Source organism: Pteropus medius, unplaced genomic scaffold (assembly GCF_902729225.1).
Source record: "Pteropus medius unplaced genomic scaffold, Ma_sr-lr_union100, whole genome shotgun sequence".
Lineage (NCBI taxonomy): Eukaryota > Metazoa > Chordata > Mammalia > Chiroptera > Pteropodidae > Pteropus > Pteropus medius.
Genome location: NW_024349801.1, coordinates 6260243 through 6282523, shown reverse-complemented (window position 1 = coordinate 6282523; position 22281 = coordinate 6260243). Strand labels below are relative to the sequence as shown.

The window sequence follows — 22281 nt, the reverse complement described above, 5'->3', positions numbered from 1 at the left end:
CACAGAGTTGTGAAATCCACACCACTGTCTAATTTCAGAACATTTTCATTACCCCAAAGGAACCCCCATGCCCATTAGCAGCCACTCCCCAACCTCTTTCCCCGCAGCCCCTAGCAACCATTAATCCTCTTTGCGTTCCAGTGAACTTGCATATTCTGAAAATTTCATACAAATGGAATGAAGAAAGATGTGGCCTTTCGTGACTTGTTTCCTTCACTTAGCATAATGTTTTCAGGTTTCCTCCACATTGTAGCATGTATCAGAACTTCAATACTTTTTATGGCTGAATAATGTTCCATTACATGCATATACCACGATTGGTTTATCCATTCATCCATTGATGGACATTTGGACTATTTCAACTTTTTGGCTATTGTGAATAATGCTGTTATGGACATTCATGTACAATTTGTTAAGTTTTTATATGAATTTTCTCTTAATTTCTCAGTAGTTAGAATGAAAAGGAAGTTAGCCACAATATTGCTCCAAATTTAGGAGTCTATAATCTCTCACTTGTTTTATTGAAACATTCCAAAATATCTTTCTAAATTGCAATTAATATGGTTCACTCAAGATGTATTGACTTCTTTTTAGTAAAAATAACGCCTGTGCAAAAAAATACACAACTACAGAGTCATTTTATTCTCTGTAAGCCAAACACAAAACCCAAATCAAGAAATAGAACTTGATCAGCAGCTCAGAATCTTCCTAAAAATCCCTCCCACCCACCAGTGCACAGAAGTGTATTGCTTAATTTTACAAATTTGGGAGTTTCCTTGTTATTTCCCTGTTGCTGATATCTAGCTTAATGCCACAGTGGTTAGAGAATATACTCTATATGATTTTAATACTTTGATATTTTTTGAGACTTGTTTTACAACTCAGCATGTGATAAATTTTGATAAGAGGTCCATGTGCACTCAAAAATAATATGAATTCAACAGTTGTTTAACATTCTTGTTCAAATCTATATATTTTGTAATCGTACTCTATCAGTTACTGAAAGAGTAGATATGGTATTGTTATAGGTATATCTATTTCTTTTGTTATATCAGTTCTTTCTTTGAATATTTGAAACTGTGCTATTAAGTACATACAAATTTAAAATCATTCCATTTTCCTGATGCAAGGAACCTTTATTATTACAAAACTTACCTCTTTATCTCTGAAAATGCTTTTTGTGTTCACACTTATCTCAGCTGGTATTAGAATAACTACTCCAGGTATCTTTTGGTTACTGTCATCATGTTATATTTCTTTCCATCCTTTTCTCAAGTTTTCTGTAATTTTGTATTACGAATGTGTCTCATAAGCAGCGTATGTTGGGTTTTTTTATTTTTTTAATCAATTCTGATAATCCTAGTCTTCTCACTTGGATTATTTCATCCATTCAAATTTAAAGCAAGTATCATATGTTCGGGTTTAAATCTACCAATCCTGATATTTGTTTTCTATTTGTTATATCTTTCATATATTTTTCTCTCATTGCTTACCTCTTTCTGAATTAATCAAGTATTTTTGTCAATTTATATCCTTGTCTAATAACTTATTTGTTATACTTCATTTTCATATTCTTATAGTAGTTTCTGAGCAATGGAAATATATATCTTTGACTTACAGAACCTAATATAAACTAGCATTTTTATGACTTCTCAGATACTGCAAGGACATTAGAACATTTGAACTCGCTTTATCTCTATTGTCCTTCTTTTCACTTTAAAAATAGTGCAGGTGTATTGTTGATAAATTGTCCCACTTATTGTTTTTCTAAAAAGTTTTTTTTGAATTATATTTACACTGGATACAGAATCTCATTTGACAGGTATGTGCTTGCAGCACTTTAAAGATGCCATTTCATCGACTTCTGACATCTATTAATGTTTGCTGAAAGGTCAGCTGTCAGGATTACTTTCTTCTCCATTAAAATAGATGTGGCTCTTTTCTCTGGCTGATTTTAATAATATGTATTTGTCTTTGCTTTTCAACAGTTTTACTATGGCATGCTGAGATATGGTTTAATTTGTATTTAATCATATTTTTTCCTTAAGCATCTCGATTCGTAACATACCTTTTCAAATATTTCTTCTAAACCATTTTCTCTCCTTTTTAGACTCTTATATTTATATATAAATTTTCTATCCATTGACTTTTTTTCAGCTCACCAGTCCTCTCTTCTACTATATTTAGTCTACTATTATACCCATCTATTGATTTCTTAATACCATATTATATTTTAAATATAATTTCAGTCTACGTCCATGCCACCCTGAACTCATGCCTGATCTCATTGGATCTCAGAAACTAAGCAGGGTCGGGCCTGGTTAGTACTTGGATGGGAGACCACCTAGGAATACCAGGTGCTGTAGGCGTTAAAAAAAAATTAAAAATAAAAAAAAATAATAAATAAATAAATAAATATGATTTTAATTTATTTTATAGGTTAAAATTCTCTGCTAAAATTTTCCATTTTATCTATTTTTTAAATATCTTACTCAGACTTATTTTAAATGTGATGTCTGATAACTTTAGTATCTAGACCACTTCTAAATCTATTTCTATTTGTATTATTTCTCTCTTGATTTTTGGTCATTTGCTATGGTCCCTTAGCATGCCTAGAAATTTTTAAACATAAACATAAATAGCAAATTAGAAAACATTTTAGAGATAATTTGGGGCTCTGGCCGAAGTTATATTCCTCCATTAAAAAAAAAATTAATTTCGTTTTCTGTAAACCGATGAATAGAAAAAGATGACTTTAAATTAGTTTGGGATTGACTTGGTTCATAGCTGGGTTTCAGTCTTTTATAAGAACTCATCTCCTTACCCTGGTTCCCCTAACTTCTTGAGTGCAGACCTTCTGGAGTCCTCACTGAGAGTCTAATATGTTTATGTTTGCTGAAAGGTCAGCTGTCAGGATTACTTTCTTCTCCATTAAAATAGATGTGGCTCTTTTCTCTGGCTGATTTTAATAATATGTATTTGTCTTTGCTTTTCAACAGTTTTGCTTCGAAGACCCTAAATGTCAGTGGCTGTCTTCTGAGCCCCATGAAACTCCTGAAAGTTCTGCTCAGCTTCATGGTCTCTTAGCCAATAGCTTCTGTTTAGATTCTGAGCCTCTTGTCCCTGTGCCCTTACAATTTAGAAAATGCCTTACGGGTAAAATTCCATAGAATATTGGCTTCACTTCCCTTTTCTGCAGAATCTCGGACCCTCAGGTTCTAGCTGCCTTGGTAGTTCTTTAGTGCTTTCAGATAGGTGGGGTTTTTGTGTTAAGTGCATATTCTTGAGTTATTCTAGATGTGAGGGATGGTTTAGGATAAGCTTGCCCAAATTTCCATAAACGAAGAAAAAAAAATCTGGATTAATTTTTTAATCTAGAGTATCAGGGAAAAGCAGTAGACATAGTGTGAATGGAATTTACTGTGTCAAAAAACCTCATAAGATTTTCATTAAAAATATGCATTGAGGAAAAATACATAATTAAATGGTTTGACAATGTCTACCCACTCTTATACCATTGCTTAAAAATCAACTCACCTTAGTAAAAAGGTTAAGAAAATTTTTGTGTCTCCTCCTTGATATCGATGATCAAGTGACTCTTCCCCAAGATAACTGAATGACATAATTAGAGGCAAGCTTTGCTTTCTGATTCCCTCACTCTTGAGTTGACCTGAATATCTGGAGTTTTCTAACTCTTTTGGATCTTTGCATTGGTTTTTTGTAGTTTGGCAGTTCCAGGTATGAAGTTAAGAAATGTACCTTTGTGTGCCATCTTTTACCAAAAGTCTAATTGAAGTGAACATATTTATCCACTCCTGCAGGATGCCATGAAATACATTTGAGTGCTTTAAATTAAATTCTTCTACTTCCATAAGAGTTTATTTCCCTTAGGAGAGCCTTTTAAATTCAGATGTGCCAATTCTAAACACTGACCACATAATTACACATTCACTTGTTCAATAGAGATTAATCCAGAAACCCAACCACATATTTCTTAGAAAATCGAACCCATTTCAATTATCTGACTCAAGTGACTTTTCTGGAGGGTGGAGCCCAAGACATTTTAACAACCAGATAAATCTTTAAAGATGATTAAATGTTATTCCAAATAGTCCAATCTTCCTTTTTCCATGAAGCTTTTTATAGCCATAATGGTGAAATATGTGTCTTTTTTCTGTGATGCTGTGAAATCACTTATCTGACAGTTTTCTATGTCGCTGAAGTTTTAGATTAAAACAAACATACACTATTGAGATCTTTATCCCATGCTTTGTGCAGTGATGGGGGAATGCCAATATGTGAAGAAATGAAATATTTGAAGAGAATAGAACAGTGTGATTTCAATGCACGGGTACCACCAATTTCCAGTTGTACAAACAGTAACATCGCTCATGACTACATCAGTTCCTAGTCCATCTGTGCCCAAGACACTACCTCGTCTAAGGATGCTAGGAGCCATCTATTGTAAATTGCATTCCCAACTTCTCATTATATAATAGAAGAGGGGTTAGCTGCAAAACAGCCAACACCCACATTTCCCATTTATCTTTACTTTGAAGGGGTGAGTTCATTACTTTCTTCTACTGCACCAGGGTCATAGAAAAACATGATATCATCAATTAAATCTCCTAGTGTTCAAATTTTAGAGGTACTTGAAACAGCAGGTCTATAGCTGCATTTCCTGACTAAAAGAGAGTGAAGGGAAACATTTGTACAAATATAAGCAGTGCTCTATAAATAGAAGCCATCATCCAAATGGGATTCTTCCAGCTAAGGAAATGGGTAGTGGGTGCATTCCCAGATTTAACAGTTTCATGAACAGCAGGGTGAGAAATTTTGCTTAGTTGAAAATGCCTGTGCCAATTATAAACTGTGTGTGTGATGTCAAAACAGCTGGGTTATTTTAAGTGAAAAAAATGTAACCTGTGACTGGTTCTTCAAATCTCTTGTAGAGGTAGACCGGACAGCCAGATGATTTATTGCATTAATCACTCTTTCCTAATTATATTCATGGTGTGTTGATCCCCATCGTTCCTGTGTGAACCTCTATGTAAAATCTGTGCCTCTGATAACCCTCTGCTTATGCTTAGAGGGTCAGCAGCAACTCAATGGCAATAAAAGCAATCTTTTAGTACAGTTGGCAGTCTCACCACTGAGCCACTCCAGAGCACAGTGGCCTCTGAAGACTTCATCCATCTGCTTCTATTCGAAGACAATATCCTCACACTAAGAGCGACAACCACAAAGCTATAAAACATCTATTTTTCTAACTCTAAGAATGTAACCTTACTATACTTCCATAATGCAGCTTGCAAAATGAGAACTTGAGTTCAAAAATAGAAAGCCAAAAGCAATAAAAATGGAGCATATTGGAAAATAAAATGTCCAAGCCCACACTGCACCTGGAAACCATTTTGTACTGAGCAATGTTAGAAATAAGATCACTGGGTCTTATGTGCAATGGTCTTAAACACTCTTCGCCTGATCACAGCCGACCTTCACCTCAGGCCACATGAAGCTCTACTTATTCCCTAATATGCCAAGCTTTAGATGCCTTGACGCCAGGGTACATTCCTTTCCCTTCTCCCTGGAATGCCTTTCTCTTCTTTTGTACCTGGAAAACACCAATTTATCCTTCAATGTGCAATTTATAAATCCTTCACTAGGTTGTTGCTTTTTTCTCCTTGTTCCTAAACACACTAGGCATCCCCTAGCATAGTATTATCACACTGCCTGTTAATCATGTACTCATACTATATCTCCCCAATGCCATTTGAATGCTTGATATTTAGGGGCGTGTCCTTTTCATCACTGCTTCTAGGGCCAAGTAAAGGAGTGACTATCAAATGTTTAATTAGAGATGAATTTATTATTCATTCATCAAATACTACAGCCTGTTGTGTCTCAGCTTCTATATTATTCTATTTCATATTATATACAGTGTTAACATGTATACCATTATATGTTGTTATGTAATATTCCATTATATATTCTGTTGTAATATGTACACATCCTAATATGTACATATTTTATTCTAATATACAACATGTAATATTCACCTTCTAGTGTGCCATATAATTAAGTTATTTATTCATTTATTGTCCTCTCCACAAATTAGAATATTAGCTCCATGAGAAAAGAAACTCTATCTCTTTCATTCCTTACTCTGGTCCAAGCACCCAGCCTGACATGTAATATATGACCAAATAATGAGTGAATGAGTGAATAAATTACAAAGGAAATGTTTGACAGTAAGCAACAGAAGCTATTGAAACTTTAAAGAGTCATGTTGTTGAAAGAGACTTGAGAAAGAATCTCATCTAACCCACTGGTTCTAGAGATGAGAGACACCACCCGAGGCAAATAGCAGATCCAAGGCCAGTCTCATTGTGACACAAAATGCTGCTGCCAGTGAAAAATCAATGTAACACAGAAGTCACAGGTGATCGCGAGGTATATTATTTCACTGTGGTGCACCAACAGCCAAGAAGGTTGGAGTTAAATTCCTTTCCAGGACTAAATAAATGAATCTGTATAAACTGTACAGAGCCCTAAATCTACTTCCCCACCAGCCAAGTTAAAAAAGAAAAGAAAAGGAAGAAAACTCAGTGTTAATACTACCTAAAGGAATCATTAGAGCGGAGACAGGCTCAACTTATTCTACGACCTTAAAAACAGGAAAGAAAGAAAATATTCCACAGCTTCAGAATTCCGTATGGATTTATTCTTCTAAATGAGATTAATCAGAACAATCTAGAATTGATTTTCATATATCCATTGGTTTCCAAACTGAAATCTATTTCGGTTACAGACTGAATATCTTTTCCCAAGTTGGCAGCATTTTACTTCACTGTTGACCCACCCATATCTGAGAAGACAGGAATTTATGAGAAGTATCTTCTTCAGCCTGTCTTACCTGAATGTACCTATATTTGTATATTGCACATCATAACACTATACGGTTGCTTTCCGAAGTTCACTCATTTATTCATTCATTCACTGGCCCAGCCATCAGACAAGAATTCCATGCTTCCTCTTTGCCAGGCACTGTGCTAGGTTGGGATATAGTGTGGTGAGCGTGAGAAGCATGGCCCCTGACCTCATGAAGTTATAGTCTAAACTGGAGACCACCAACCAACAAATAGCCAGAGATGTCTCCTAGTAACAAGATGGAATGGGGCGAATACCACAGGTGGGGACAATGCGGCACCTACTGTGGAGTTCAGGGAGGTCTCCATTGATAAGATGACATTTACAATGACTGTTAGTGTCCTAGGGCTGCTGTAACAAAGTACCACACACTGTGTGACTTGAACATGCATTTATTCTCTCACGGTTCTGGAGGCCAAAAGCCTACAATCAAAATGTCTGCAGGAGAATCTCTTCATGCCTGTCTCTTAGCTTCTGATGGTTTGCTAGAAATCTGTGGCATTTGTAGGCTTGTAGATGCATCACCTGATCTCTGCCCTTGTCTTCACATGAAGTTCTCCCTGTGTGTATGTCTGTGTCTAAATTTCCCCTTTTCATAAAGACACTAGTCATATCAGATTAGAGCCTATTCTAATACCTTATTTTAATATCTTTAAAATAATACCTTTACCTTTACCTTTACCTCTAATATCTTTACCTCTGTAAAGACCCTATTTCCAGGTAAGGTCACATTCTGAGATACTGCCCGTTAGGATTCCAACATATCTTTTTGAGAAGACACAATTCAACCCATAACAGTAAGAATTTGGAGGATTCAGAGGGTCCATGTGAGGACCCCCAAGGATGGGAGAGCATGTCTTGCTTGAGAAAATGAGAGCCATCAGTGTGGCTGGGGTAGCATGAGACAGGATGAGGGATGGCAAAGGCCAGATCGTGCAGACAAGGCAAGGAGGCTGGATTTACTCAAAGGACAGTTGGAAGACATTGGCGGACACTACAAAGGAGAGAGCAGGGGTTCCCAACCCCCAGGTCATGGGCTGGTACCAGTCCATGACCTGTTAGAAATGGAGCCTACAGCAGGAGGTGAGCAGCGGGTGAGCAAGCGAAGCTTCATCTGTATTTGCAGCCGCTCCCCAGCGCTAGTATCACCGCCTCAGCTCCACTTCAGATGATCAGGCATTAGATTCTCATAGGAGCACTGGTCCCTGGTGCCAAAAGTTTGGGGACCACTGGGGTAGAGAGTAACCTTCCAAGACTTAGCACCTCTATGCTGCTCCAGAATATTGTTGTTCAATACGGGTGAATCACTGGTCAGATTGCTGGGGATGATGGCACCAGTAACGTGTGACCCTACCACCTGTATCCTTCACAGAATTGGGAATAATATCAACAGCAGGAAATCAACATGAGCAGACATTTGCATAGTCATTTTTAAGCTTATGATGACCTTCCACATTGCACATAATGTCACCTAATACCACAACAATCCAGTGAAGAGCGCCTGATTGTCATCCCCATGCAGATGAGAAAGCTGAGGTTTAGCAGGCTGATTCCTTCTACAAAGTCACAGGGAACTAGAGTTTGAGATTCTGAACTGTGCATCTCCTTTTTCCTTGCAAATTCAAAGAGGTGTCTTTCTTTAAATGTAGGAACTGCCCCCAAGAACAACAGCAAATGCATAATGAGTTCTTATCAAAGACAAGACTGGTCATTCTATCAAAAGTTCTGTTTGTTCAATACTCCTGGACCTGCTCTTTTGTCCTCTTTGTCATTAAATAAATATCCAGAAGCCAGTGCAAACATCTGAAAGCACTGGCTTTGTGCCAGGCAGGGTCTAAGAGCTTTACATACGGTCCGTCCTTCACTTCTCCTGCCAACCCCGAGATAGGTGCTCTTATTGCCTTCCCCATTTCATGGGCGTGGAGACTGAGGCTCAGAGAGCTGAAGAACTTGCCAAGAGTTCTAGATCTCATGCTTTTAACCCTGCACTAAGCTACTTCCGCACCAAGAAAGGCTTAACAACTTACCAGCTCAGTGCCAGTAGACCCAATTCTTAGAGCATTTCTGCCTGATGCAGTCAGAATCAGCTGTTATATTCCTATTCCATGGTCCTGCCCTGTGGGTCAGCTCTCTGGGACTCCCTGCCGGGGCTCACAGAACAGGTATTTAGTTTTTCTTATTATACTTGTGCACCAGGAGCTTGCTGAAGAGCTGGGTTTATAACCTCTAGTCTCAGCTCTTCTTGAACTTTCTGAACTTCAACTACTGCCTTCCACTTCCCTGTTGCTTCACCTGCCTCTCTGTTCAGATCTGGACAATATTTTGTGCAAGGCCTGGATATAACTGCAGCAATCAAAGAAATTTTCTGTCGAGCTCACCAGGACAAGTCTAAGCTATTCTTTCCCTCCACGATTTCTTCAATTTGAAAAAAGGGGAGTGGTCTTTTAATAGCCAATGGATTTGATTAGCAGGTTTATATCTTCTTCCCAGCACACAATGGGCCCAGTGGGTAAATCTAATAACCATTTCTTACAAGCAAAGACTGAAAAACATTTTCATCCATAAAACCAACTTTTTTAAGCTAACAGTTATTAAGTGCTTATCTGTGTGAGGCACTGTTCAAAATGCGTTAGGCATCTTAACTCATTTAATTCTCAGCAGCCCTATTACATAAGTAATCTTATTATTTCCATTTCACAGATGAGGAAACTAAGACACAGGGAAGTTAAAAAAACATGCCCGAAGTTACAGGGTGGTGAGGCAGCGATGCCGACTCAGGGCATCTGGTTCCAGAGCCCAGTTCCCAACTGCTACACTGTACTCACCTTCTGAGTTTCTTCACATTGTCCTGACGCTATGGCAGCGGTCCCCAACCTTTTTGGCACCAAGGACCGGTGCTCCTAATGCCTGACGGTCTGAAGTGGAGGTGGGGAGGCGATGCAAACGCCGGGCAGTGGCTGCAAATACACATGAAGCTTCGCTCAGTCACCTGCCGCTCACCTCCTGCTGTGCGGTTCAGATTTTTAACAGGCCACGGACTGGTACTGGTCTGCGGCTCGGGGTTCAGGGACCCCTGCTCTATGGGGTCTAGAAATGAAAGAAGCCAGGCCTCTGACAAGCTAACCTTTTGTTAAGAGACCTGACGACCAAGTCAAATAACCGATGTTGAACACAGCAACATTCTTGAAAACACATTGATAGTTCTACTTTATAGACATTTGCTTGCATATCTAATTCGAAATCGACCTGCATGGCTGTCAATAGCTTATAATGGTACACCAATTATTAGATCTCCATTGAAATCCAGGTTTTACTCACTGGAGAATTCAGGGAAAGACCTATAAAGCGAGAAAAACTTTGGTTCATTAACTAGGGTCATTTTTATACTAGTCTGCTATCTCTGATAACAATTTTTAAATCTTTTAAATTTATGACTGTCATTACCACCGTTCCATAATCATTAGTGAGATAATGTGCTTCTTCAAGTTCACCAGTCTTTGTGCATTTGATGTACTTGTTCTGAGTTAGCAGGGTTGAAAGTGGCCTCAGCTCTTTCATTCATGCACTTAGCGCATGCTCATCCAACACAGGCAGTGAGCTGAAGGCTGGAGATTTAAGTAAGATGAGCAAGTCCTTGTTTTCTTGAGACTTAGCAAGGAGGACAGATATTAAAGTATTGCCAGAGGGATGTATCCCACAGATAAATTCAGAACTTCAGCAACATGACCTAAGGAAAACAGACCTAGTCTGGGGTATCGAAAGGTGAGGTCATTAAGTAATTTCTCATCCTTTAAGTCTTGCTTTGCTACATGACATGAGGAGAGGCAATGCTAGGATAGCTCATTCTGGGCAGAGCACACAGCATGTGCATGTGCCCTGAGTCACATGAGAGGTGTTTGAGGGCCTGAGAGGAGGAGCTAGGGCTAGCCCATAAGCCACAAACACAAGGATGAGTGGGCGAGGTGGCCCACCCTCTGTGAGTCTGTTCCTTCAGTGACAGGCTTCAGGAAGCTGTGCAGTTCCCTGAAGCTCCCCCTAATATTCCAGTCAGAATTAACTGTCTCTCTACGATCTGTGCTTCTTCAGCGTTTTGTTCCTGCCTCAATCAAAGTCTTCTTCCCAGCACACAATGGATCAGCATTCTAGGGAGGCATCCATTTCTGCCTCCTCTAGACTGGAGCTCCCTGAGGGCAGACACAGCTTCATTTGTCACAATCTCCCCCTTCAATCACAGAGTGGTGTACACAGAGGGAACACAAAGAATATTTGCTGCATTAAATCAAATCTAACAGCACTCTTTCCCGGCAGCTCTGCAAATAGGAACAGATGCCTTTGCTAATCGCCCCTGGATGCATGGTTTAACACAGGTTCAATTCAGCACTGTGAATCTATATATCACAGCCAGAACTGGTTAGCTGTCTGGTTTACAACAGCCAAGCACTGGCCTCCCACATGATGGGCACTGGGCCCTGTCGCTCAGAGGAAAGTCTCAACAAACCCCAGAGAACTGAATTGACCGCTTGTACCAGCCTTGTATAATGTTGGTTAAAATATCTTTTTTCCCTTTGGGCTCTGGGAAATTGAAAACACAAATCAGTTAGAGTAAAGATGAGACTAGAGGCTCAGTCTTCCTCAAGAAAATCTGCTCGTAGTTTCTCCAGAGATAAAGAACTTCTGCTTTCACTCATTTTGTTGTTCAAGGCAGAAACCCATTTCGAACTAGCATGAGCAAATCCTGGAATGCAGAGGTACTCATCAGAGGGCATTACACTGGTACTCGTCAATGGGGAATGCCTTGGTACTCATCACTGGGCATTGCGTTGGGACTTGTCAGTGGTCATTGTGTTGGTACTTGTCACTGTCCATTGAGTTTGTACTCATCACTGGTCATTGGGTTTGTACTTGTCTGGACAATACATTAGTACTCATCACTGAGAAGCCTAAGGGCTTTCTGACTTTGGATTTGGCTGCCTCCAGGATTCTGACAGCTTTATCGGAATGCTGTCTATATACCACTCCCTCTGCTTGGCTCTGCTTGGCTCTCGGTGTTGGCTTTATTCTCTGGTAGGATCTCTCCTCGTGGCAGGAAAGATGGCCTCTGGTATCCCTAAGCTCATGTCCCCATGGCTTTTGTGCAGAGGAAGACATACCTTCCCCGTTTGCCTAGATCCAAATACTAATCTTATAAAAAGACCTTGATTGACTTTACTGGGTCACAAGTCCACCTCAGACCAGACACTGAGCACCAGGGAATGATGAAATGATTGGCCCACACCTGATCTGAGGAAGAAAAATTGAGGCCTGTGTTGACCGCACCAGTGGGACCCCACAGGATAGGGTGAGATGCTTCCCAAAGAAGGGGATGCCCACTGATTGAAGCTACATTTTCACCTATTCCAGAACGTTTTGAAAGCAAATCAGTACCTTAGCCTGGTCATCATAAGCAGAGGTGCAAGGGGGCACCTTGCACCAGCCTTGCAAAAGTTAATTAAGCACATCTCTTCCCAGTTCTGTGTGTGGTGACATCACGTTGGTAGCTTGAAATCAGCCATGATGTGGGTATTTACAGCACAGAAGTTGGCACAAGCTACAAATCAGGGCTTTTTTCCCCTCCTTAAGATTTAGTTGTTAAACATTTACCAGAGCATCACTGTGTGTAAATTATCATTTTCCCTATTTCTCACCTAAATAAAATGTGTGTGTGCATGTTGTGTACTTTAAGCCAAAATAGATGAGCCCCGGCATTCTCTTCAAAGATCCATCATCTCAGGAGACGCTTAATTCCTCCAGACGGCTTCGCTGGCTTCTGTGTTCCAAAGCCCCAATGCGCGTGTTTTTAAGGGTGGCCCTTTCACACTCTGTACTGTGGGAGAGACATTATTTATATTTTGCAGATTCATTCTCTTCATCGCCCTCCCACATGCCAGTGACCGTGACTGACAGGGTTCCGTGTTGAGAGCGGGGCCTGTTACCGGGCTTCTCTGTGACACGACTGTCTGCTTCCTCTGCTGGTCCTGGGATTTGTTACTTACCTCTCGGACCTGTACAAAATAAGTTATCTTCTCTTTGCAATTCCCACTTTTGCTCTGTGAAAGCGGTAGGTGTCATCCACTTGTTGTTAAGCTGGAGCACAGCCAGCCCATCTTCTCCAAGGGGGTGGGGAGGGTCAGTTGCCATTAGCTCGGGAAGAGTCCCGTCTGTCTCTTCCCTGCACTGCAGGAGGAGAAGTCTGGAGCTTTCTCCAGGAGGCACGTCAGCCCAAGGGCTTGTGAATCTGAAAAGCCAAGGTCAGCCTGCCCTTGCGCATGAGCTGCGGGGTAGCAGGAGACAAACACGAGTGATGATGACATGGCTGAAAATGGCAGAAAACGAAGCTCCAAGTCAGGTTAATGGAGGGCCTTTCCTTTGGAGCAATTCTGCCACAGGTATCATGTAAGGAAACAGGTTTGCTTCTTATTCCTGGGCTTTTTTTTTTATTTCTTTAGCTGACTTTGCCACACAGCATGTGGCTGTTTCATATTCTTCATTCTGTGACCATGTTGAGGCCAGACTCGATGCCAGAGGCCTGTGGATGCAGGGGAACCATCAGCCATCTGGATGTGTTAAAACACGGAGTGTCATGGGGACTTTCTGTGAATAATGTGATGGTGATTATGTTGCCAGGATATTGCGCAGGAGAGAAAACTACATGAGGAATCTGGAAGTGCTTAGGATATAGCTGACGCTCAGGTAGTCCATGGGCATTAGTGAAGCACCTACTATGAGCCAGGCACTGTGATGGGGGCATTTAAAGATGAGTGAATCAACAGATGATATTTAAGTGCGAGTCATATACATACGGCTTTTTTGCCCAGGTATGAGTGGGGTCTTCTTCTTTTACTATGTAACTCTAAACAGCCCCTTTTGCTACTCGCTTGGTGGCTGATTTCAACCTTCTGTGCTCTCTTCAAAGCTCTCTTTAGTCCATCTCTCTTTCTCAGCAGATGACCTTGCCCCCTATTTCCAATTCAAAATAGATCCCACTAGAGGAGGCAGCAGAGTCTTACTCAAGAGTAGATGCTAGATCCGGACACTATCAAAAACCTTGAAAAGATTCCTATTCACTGATGCAGTAAACTCATTTTGAGCAATGCAGCCTAAGAAACTAGACATAGATCAACACAGATATATAAAACAGAATTCCCAGGAGGCCTCTGACCTGAATAGTTCTAATTCTGAGCATTGGTTAAAAAGAGATGTTAATTGCAAAACTTTCTGGGGTCTTATATCTTCCTTCATCTGACCAATACTCACATCATCATCCTGCCTGGGAGGAATTTGAACAGTTTATTTGTGGCCTTTGTCCCATCTCTGTTCTATCCCCACTGATGAGTCACATCCCAGCCCCCTTATCCCTGTGACTTTTTGAGGTATTAACCACATTCCCACAAACCTAGCGAGAAAGTCTTACATCTTTGGGCAAAAGCTGAGCTAAGACATTAGCTAATTGCCCTCAATTCTAAGACTAAACACAACCTCTTTATGAGCTCTGTTTTTTTGTTTGTTTGTTTGTTTGGTTGGGTGGTTGGTTTTGGTTTTTTGGGGTTTTTTGTTTTGTTTTGTTTTGTTTTTTGCAAGCTTATAAGGCTGAAATGTGTCATCTATTTGGTATTTCATTAGGAGTCAAATAAAATCTATTTGAGGCAGCCTGGGGTTTTCCTCTCAGGGTCTGTGTTATCCATAGCCAGCTGGCACTACTGGTTCATTTATACTTTTTACCACCTGAAAACTGGAGTGTTGATTTGTGAAATAAAATTGAAATTGCTTACTCTGCCTTAAAGCTTTCTGTGGGCTCAATACCTATTTTTGAAGAAATTTTAATAATGCTCTAGGTTTTGAAGTCAGTAGGAAACCTACAATCAGAATAGTTGTATTTTCCCCAAAATCAAGCATAGGGCTCACCTGTAATAAGAAAATACCATTCGTTGAATGAGTAAATTTTTATGGTACCTCGTAATTGCTGGTCTATAAAAGTTCTCCTCCTTATGTTTCTACTAATGAGTAAACATGATTTTTTTGTATTCGTAACACGCTAGACTCATCTTCAATGTAAATATTAACCCATAATTACCCTTGTACAAGACGGACCAAGTTCAAGGCAGTAATAACAAAGCCAGTTTACCATATGTTTCGTACCTGCACAATTTACCTAGATAGAGATTGCCCAAAGAAGTTTTGTCAGCAGTCTGAAAACTTTCTCATAAGATTTGTAAAATATATTTTATGGTCAAGATGTTACAGCACCCTCCCAGGACTAATTCATATCTGGCCAAGAAAAATTGCATTTTCCCATTTACATTCCAAAGTCTGAACTTTTATTTTATAAATGAATTTTCCCTCCAATTCAGAAACCACTGGCTGCATTACAAATTTTAATGCTACTATTATAGGACCATAATTTTAAAAACCCAGGGTTCTCCAAGGGCTCCAGCAGCATGCCATCCCTCCACTTTATTAAAATGAATGAACAGATGTACAATTTATTTCTGCCGAGCTATCATCTAAATTCATAAGCTATTTCTCATGTGTCTGAAATCCACGTTGGTTTCCCATTTTCTTTGGCTTAGAAAAAAAATTACACTCCCTCATTTATCACTCTGGGGACATAAACGAGAAGTCTACTCTCCACTTCATTCACTTTAGACTAATATCCTCGACACAATTTAAATCCCATCTCTTCAAGGCTATTCAGCGGGAGCAAGGCAATGGAACAACCCAACGTCCAATTGGAAAACTCTTTGGCCATCTTCATGGAAGACTGACAAGCTGACTCACATGAGCTGACACCTTAGATGCAGGGGGGTGGGCCTTGCAACAAGCCTTGAATCTGCCGAGATAGACAAGACAGTCTAGGACCATCAAAGTTAAAAATCAGTGTCAGTTACCAAAATGTATTTTAGCTTCCATCTTCTATAGAATCCTCAGATCCTGCTCACTTCCATGTGCTACCTGTTATCTGACTGGCAATGGGAGGCAATTAACAGATTCTTCTTGTGTTAATGGACATTTAGCCAAGCTCTGAAGACCCATGTGTTGATCTCAGATCTGCTTTAAATCCCTACACTGCCATTTCCCTGGCTGGTGAGCTTAGACATATTACTTAACTTCTCTGAGAGCTGGTTTATTTATTAGTAAAATCAAGATAAATGTACTTACCTTGTAATAAGGATTAAATGAAGTAGAGCATCTCAATGTCAAGCCAATAATATATGGCGAGCATATGCCTGGCATGTGGCTCCATAAAGAAGCCATTGTGATGGTTATAGCCACCCAGAGACTCATCCCTACCCTGAAATAGTTGGACTGAGATTCTAGAGCACTCCACTTCCTCAGTCTTGGCATTTGTTGGCATGGTTCAAGGGAAAACTAAGGAAGACATTTCGTAGCCAGAAAATGCAATCGGTAAGTGTAAGTTGGAAGGATACAGAATAAAGCTTTCAGCTTATCTGACAGAACTCTTCTCCTTGAAGATTCCGTCTCTGAGATTCTGACATATCTGGGCAGTAACACTTGCTAGGTTGGCATGGAAATCTGCCCTGCATCTGGAAAATGCATCTTGGGTTTAGGGCCTTAAAAAGATTTTGAGGGTTTTTTTTTCCCTTTCCCTGGCCCTGTTGCTTAGAGAAAAGCATCATGTTAACTTCATTTGCATGAGCTCTATGACCATGCTGTAATTTTAAACACGGCTTATCTTTTTCTCATGTGACATTTTGGTAGAGGAAGGTAGGCTCTCCTAGTGTCTGGAAGACTGGCATAAAAATGATGGACTTCTTTCATTTAGCAGAAATGTAGCTTCATATGGACAGTGTCAACAGGGCAAGTTCCCCAAAGAGCAGTAACACTTTGAGAGGGAAGGAAAGAGGAAAGTCACGTCAAGATGGGCCGGCAAGATGGCTCCTCAGGAGCCATTTGAGTGCTGTTTGTCAGCATTTGCACAATAAAATATTGTTGAGGGGAACCAGCCATGGTGACCCCGAACAGCTCCTGGCAGAGTTCTATTTGTGTACTTTGTCGACAGCCCCTGATTAAAACAGCTGTGTCGCCATGTTGTGGGATACGGGGCCCCAGGCAAGTCCATCATCTCCGCTTGACCAAACCATGTGTCAAGGTCATGGATCTGAGACCTCTGAAAAAGATTTAAAAGTATCACTCACCAGCTGGGCAAAGTAATATGGTAAGCTGTTCATACGACAAGGCTGCTTTGGGGCTTTGAATGTCCAGCAAATGCGGCAGCAAATGCTGCTGTCAGGAATGTGACGATTTCAATGTACAGGATTCTTAAAAATGGTGAACCCAATTATTTTGACCCAGAGAGTCTCAGAGGATAGGTTATAAGGAGGAGACAAGGAAGGGGAAGGGCTTAAATGCCTGGTTCCCAGCTGTCTCTCTGTGCACACTGTTGGTCGGACTAGAAGGACTGCTTTTATTACCTCACAATCCCAGTTCCATTTCTGAGTTCTTTTATTCACAAGGCAGGGTGGGGTGCTGTGTGGATATATATGGTCTGGGTATCAAATGACTCTTAGCTTCAGTCCTATCTCCATCATTCCCCAGCTCTTGGATATGACATGAGTTTCTTAATTCTTCCGACCTCAGTCTTCTTACCTGTAAAATGGGGATGTTGGTGACAGTGGTCACTGTGCACAGTCCTTTCTGTGCATTATTGCGTTTAATTCTCACGATCTCTTCATGAGATAGGTTCTCCTAGTCTCTCCAGGTCGCAGATCAGGAAGCTGAGGGTTAGGGAAGTTATGTCATGTGTTCAGGTTATAGCTGGTTTATCATGGACAAATTAGAAATTATCCTCAAGGTCAGTCATGGATGGTGACATTTTGTCACCCTCAAACCAACGTGACTGAGACCAATTAAGAGATATTCCATCACTCAGATGAATAAAGGCTCCACCAGAGTTAACTTCATTGCCTCGGAACTCCAGAATTGTCCCATTGTGTATGTTGGTTCAGAGTGTTGAAAAATATTTTCTAATTGAATCGTATTTTTACTCTTGAGTTTTGAAAGTTTGGGTTCTCTCTTCTGTTCCATGGCTCTATATGTCTCTCACTCCAACAACAGCACACTGTCTTGATTACTGTAGCTATATAGTGAGGCTTAACATCAAGACAGTGATTCCTCTGTCTTTATTCTTCTTTTGTTGAAGTACTTTAGAGAGCAACTTAATTTCGAGTACACTTTGAATTCAAGGGCATTTTATTCCCTCCCAAACTATTTTTTTCTGATTAAAACATAATTCCTTTCCATTGGGAAAAAAATTAAAATTTCATGCAAGGATATAAGACAAAAAGTTGTCGGCTCTCTCCACTCACCTGTCTTTTCCCTTTCCGTCTAGGAAGTCCTGCTCTTTATTCACAAAGATGGGATCACATTATCTATACTATGTTGCAGTCTTATCAGGATTTATATCTTTGTCTTCATCTGTATAATGGGAGAAATAATGCTCCTTATTTCCTCAAGTTAAGTAATATGGTGAGAATCACAAGGTGTAATGCATGCAGAGAGTTTCACTCAATGCGGGAAGTGATAGTTACTCGGTAAACATAGGCCATTGCTGTTGTTTTTATTTTTACCCCTTTTGCTTTTGTTACCTGCTTTGGGTGATCTTGATCTTTCTTATTGGTAGCAAATGTCAATGAAACCCACCATAAGGTTTAGTAATTCAAGACAATTCGCAGAAGCCTTCGGGAGGGCGGGTTCCTCCATCTCCCAGGCCAAGGTTCCTTCCATCTGGAATGCATGACACATGGGTTTGCATCATCCAGTACAGGAGATTTCCCTTCTGATCAGTCATGCCAAACAATTAACTACCTCCCTCATTTTAATGGCTCTGTATTGTGTTCTGTTTCGTAGGTGGTCCACAGCGTGACCAACTCCCTATCAATGGAGATGTTGGTGGTTCCTGGTTTTCCCTTTTATAAATATCACAGCAATAATAATGCCTGAATATATATCTTCATGCACATGTACGAAGTGTTTTGTAGGATAAACTCTCACAAGTGAAATGCATGGTTCAAAAGGTGTGAGCATTTTAAATTGCAGTCTATGGCCCTTTTCCTAGTGTGATCAAAGTAATTTTCAATTGCCTTTATCCTCTTCATCCCCTGAGCTACACTGGCTCCTGCACCTGCACAGACTCCTCGCCAACACTGGAGGAAAGCCCGCCCCACCACAGATGGGCTCCAACAGATACACAGAGGACAAGGTTCATGGTCCAGGGAAGCACCTGGCACTCGGGCGCAGAGCAGAAGTAGAATTCTAGACCTGGGAAAGGACCCCATCTGTATTGGGGACCCCAGAGAAGTGGGATCCCCAGGCCCACACCTTTTGGATGGGGGCTAATGTGCTCGTGCTCTGTGGGCCTGGACCGGAACCTGCAGCAGAAACCTCTAAGAGGAGCTGGGGGAGGTCAAGATACGAAAGAGCCGGCAGAGGCAGATAGTAAGGATGCCTCACAGCTTGCTGCTCATCTGGGATCCAGGGGCTGATGATCATGGGGAAGGGGCTAGATGTTCTGGGCTCTTCTCTGTTTGGACCCCAATCTACAAGCTCTCACTCTTGAACCTAATCCCATCCTTGAACTTCCTTTTATGCCCCACCCACCCCTGGGCCCCTCCACCCCTGAGCTACACTTGTAGCAAAAGGGCTTACTGCATCAAAGCACCCCCCAACCCTCAGGTGGGGCATCCCAGAGACCTCTGCAGGGAAGTCCCCTGTGGGTGACGGACAGTCGTCTCCCCTTGTCCCACAGCATTCACTGGGGGACTTATTCTGACCACCAGAAAAGGCAGATGCATAGAGCTTGCTAGCCCCTGCAGGTGGCCTGTTGGTAGTGATGCAGTGGGAGTGTGAGGTATATTAGAAGGGGCAGTGGAAACAGGAGGAGAGAGCATCATTTCCTATAAATTCAGCACAAGATTGGTGTGCGTGGACAACAGGGATAATAAATAAAGAAGTCAAAAGGAGCCTCCCCCCATCATATGCAAGGAAAAGGGAGGCAAAAAATTGAGCTGAAAATCTTTTGGCCGTTACTTAGAAAATTGATAGTGTATCCTTTCCTGTTCTTAAACCACAGCCACATAACCTGGGGGAATGTTGACTTCCTTACTTGTGGGAGAAGGCTTGGTGCTGTGTAGATTGGAACAGTGAAGGGCGAGGGTATGATGCTTTCTCACTGTATCATCTGTGGAAACCGCCAATAGAGGGCGGCACACCAACTCTAGCCTCAGAGAAAGCTGGGTGTGAATCCTGTCTCTCTGCTTCCTAACTCTGTCACTCTGGGCAAGCGATTGGACATCTCTATGCCTCAGTTTTCTCACCTGAAGTAGAATCTACTTCGCTGGGTGAGCAAACATGACAGCGAAGCAGTGTGTCAATGTTAGGTGTTATTATTATCATTTCACTAATGATCATTTTGCTGCGATTAGATTGCAGAGCATGGATTTCTTCAGAAAACAGGCATGTTTAAACCCTACTATGAGTTTGCTCAGTTCTGCCAAATCCCCATCCTACAGCCTGTTCCAGCAACTTCGGGGTCATGAAACCCCCTCTGGTAGCCTCTTTTCTAGCTGTTTCTTGTATCAGAAGGCCACACCCACCTGTCACCTCTACCTACTAATGAGCCCTGGAACTCACTGCCCTTTGGGCATCATTTTCTTTTCTTTCCGGGAGGTCTATACCACACTGCTGTGACTTCAGGCCTCCTCCCTTCCTTGAAGCTTAAATTACACTAACCTTCCACCCACACCCTAACTGTAGAAAGTGTAAGGTTGCACCCGTAGGAGAAGGCAGCTTACCTTGTTTGTGAAGCTTTCATCCTCTTTCACTTGTGCTACCATAGCAATGACACTAGCTATTGATTCACTTCGAAAACACTCCCTTCCTGCAAAAGGTGTGAGCGTGTGTATGCACCCCTGTGTGTATGTTGTGTGTTACTTACGAGCTTCCTTGAAACCTAATAGTCAAGGGACTCTTTTTATTCAGAAGTTGCTACTATTGACTAAGTAATGGATTTTTCCATGTTCATGGATGTCTAGAATGTGTATCTCTAGGAATAGCCCATCTCTTCCTCCTCAGTACTCAACAACTGTAACATGTGAATAGATGTTGTCCAGAGTGGTGGCCATTTGCAAAGTCCTATTTCCAGTGCATGTCTATGGGGAGCCCTACAGCCAAATAGTAAGAGATTCAGTTCAGGTGTCCCCTTGGCCAGTCACCCCCACCTGGGCCCAGAAAGTTAACAGCCACCATCTCTGTTATGGTCCCTGTTGGAACTCCCTTGCTGCGGGCAGGTCCTCTGAGATGAATTATAAACAAACTTTACATGAAGTAACTAGAGGCTAGGGACCACAAATTTTGGTTGATTCCCTGCTTCACAACCTCAAATATTCCCTCCAAGAGTGCTGTGGATTCAGGATTTTGTAAAGCCAACAGAAAGAAGAGTTAAAGAGAACCAAACCCACACCTTAGGAGGACCTGTACGGGGTTAATGAAACACATGAAACTCATCATGCCTACACTTAGCTTATAAAAGTCGGTCTGTGTGTTCTTAAAGTCACACGTGGATTTTTCATGCAAGGTGGCCCCAAGAGCAGAACAGCCCTTCCAGGGCCAGGACAGACCTTCCCTATGGACTCTTTTGGAGACTTTTAAGGGTCACTTCGATTATACACAATTTTGCCTAATGAACTGATTTTAGAAACTGTAGCAAAAAGATTGGGATTCATGGTGGTCAGTGTAGAGGCAATGCCTAGGACCTGCCAGCATCTTTCTGGAAGGTATCAGTGGCCACTGTTGCCCCTTCTCCCAGGGGCCCAGGAGTTAGTCCTTGAATCCTCAGTTTCTCCATCTGCAGTTCCTGAACGTGGTTAGACTAGAGCAGCGGTCTCCAACCTTTTCGGCACCAGAGACTTGTGCTCCTGTGAGAATCTTATGCCTGGTGATCTGAGGTGGAGCTGAGGCGGTGACACTAGCGCTAGCGCTAGGGAGCGGCTGCAAATACAGATGGAGCTTCGCTCTCTCGCCCGACCGCTCACCTCCTGCTGCATGGCCCAGTTCCTAACAGGCCACAGACCAGCACCAGTCTCAGGCCCGGGGATTGGGGCCCCCTGGACCAGAAGCTGCAACCACTGGGTTTCTGTTGATATGGAGATTTCCAATCTTTGGTCCTACTGGCACAGGCCCCTGAGAATGCCGAAAGTGCTGGAACACAGCTCCTGATGTGCCCAGATTTTCTTATTTAAGAAAAAGCAAATTCAAGCCTTTGTACCACCCCCCATATCTATCTATCTGTCTTCCTTC

General features: G+C 41.5%; 1 protein-coding gene and 1 pseudogene across 1 annotated transcript in view; both read left to right on the top strand.

Annotated features, from left to right (window-relative positions):
* CDH13 (cadherin 13) overlaps positions 1-22281 on the top strand; it is a 967094-nt gene that overhangs the window by 844678 nt on the left and 100135 nt on the right. The gene's annotated exons all lie outside the window — the stretch shown is intronic.
* LOC120581115 (uncharacterized) lies at positions 2249-2369 on the top strand (annotated as a pseudogene).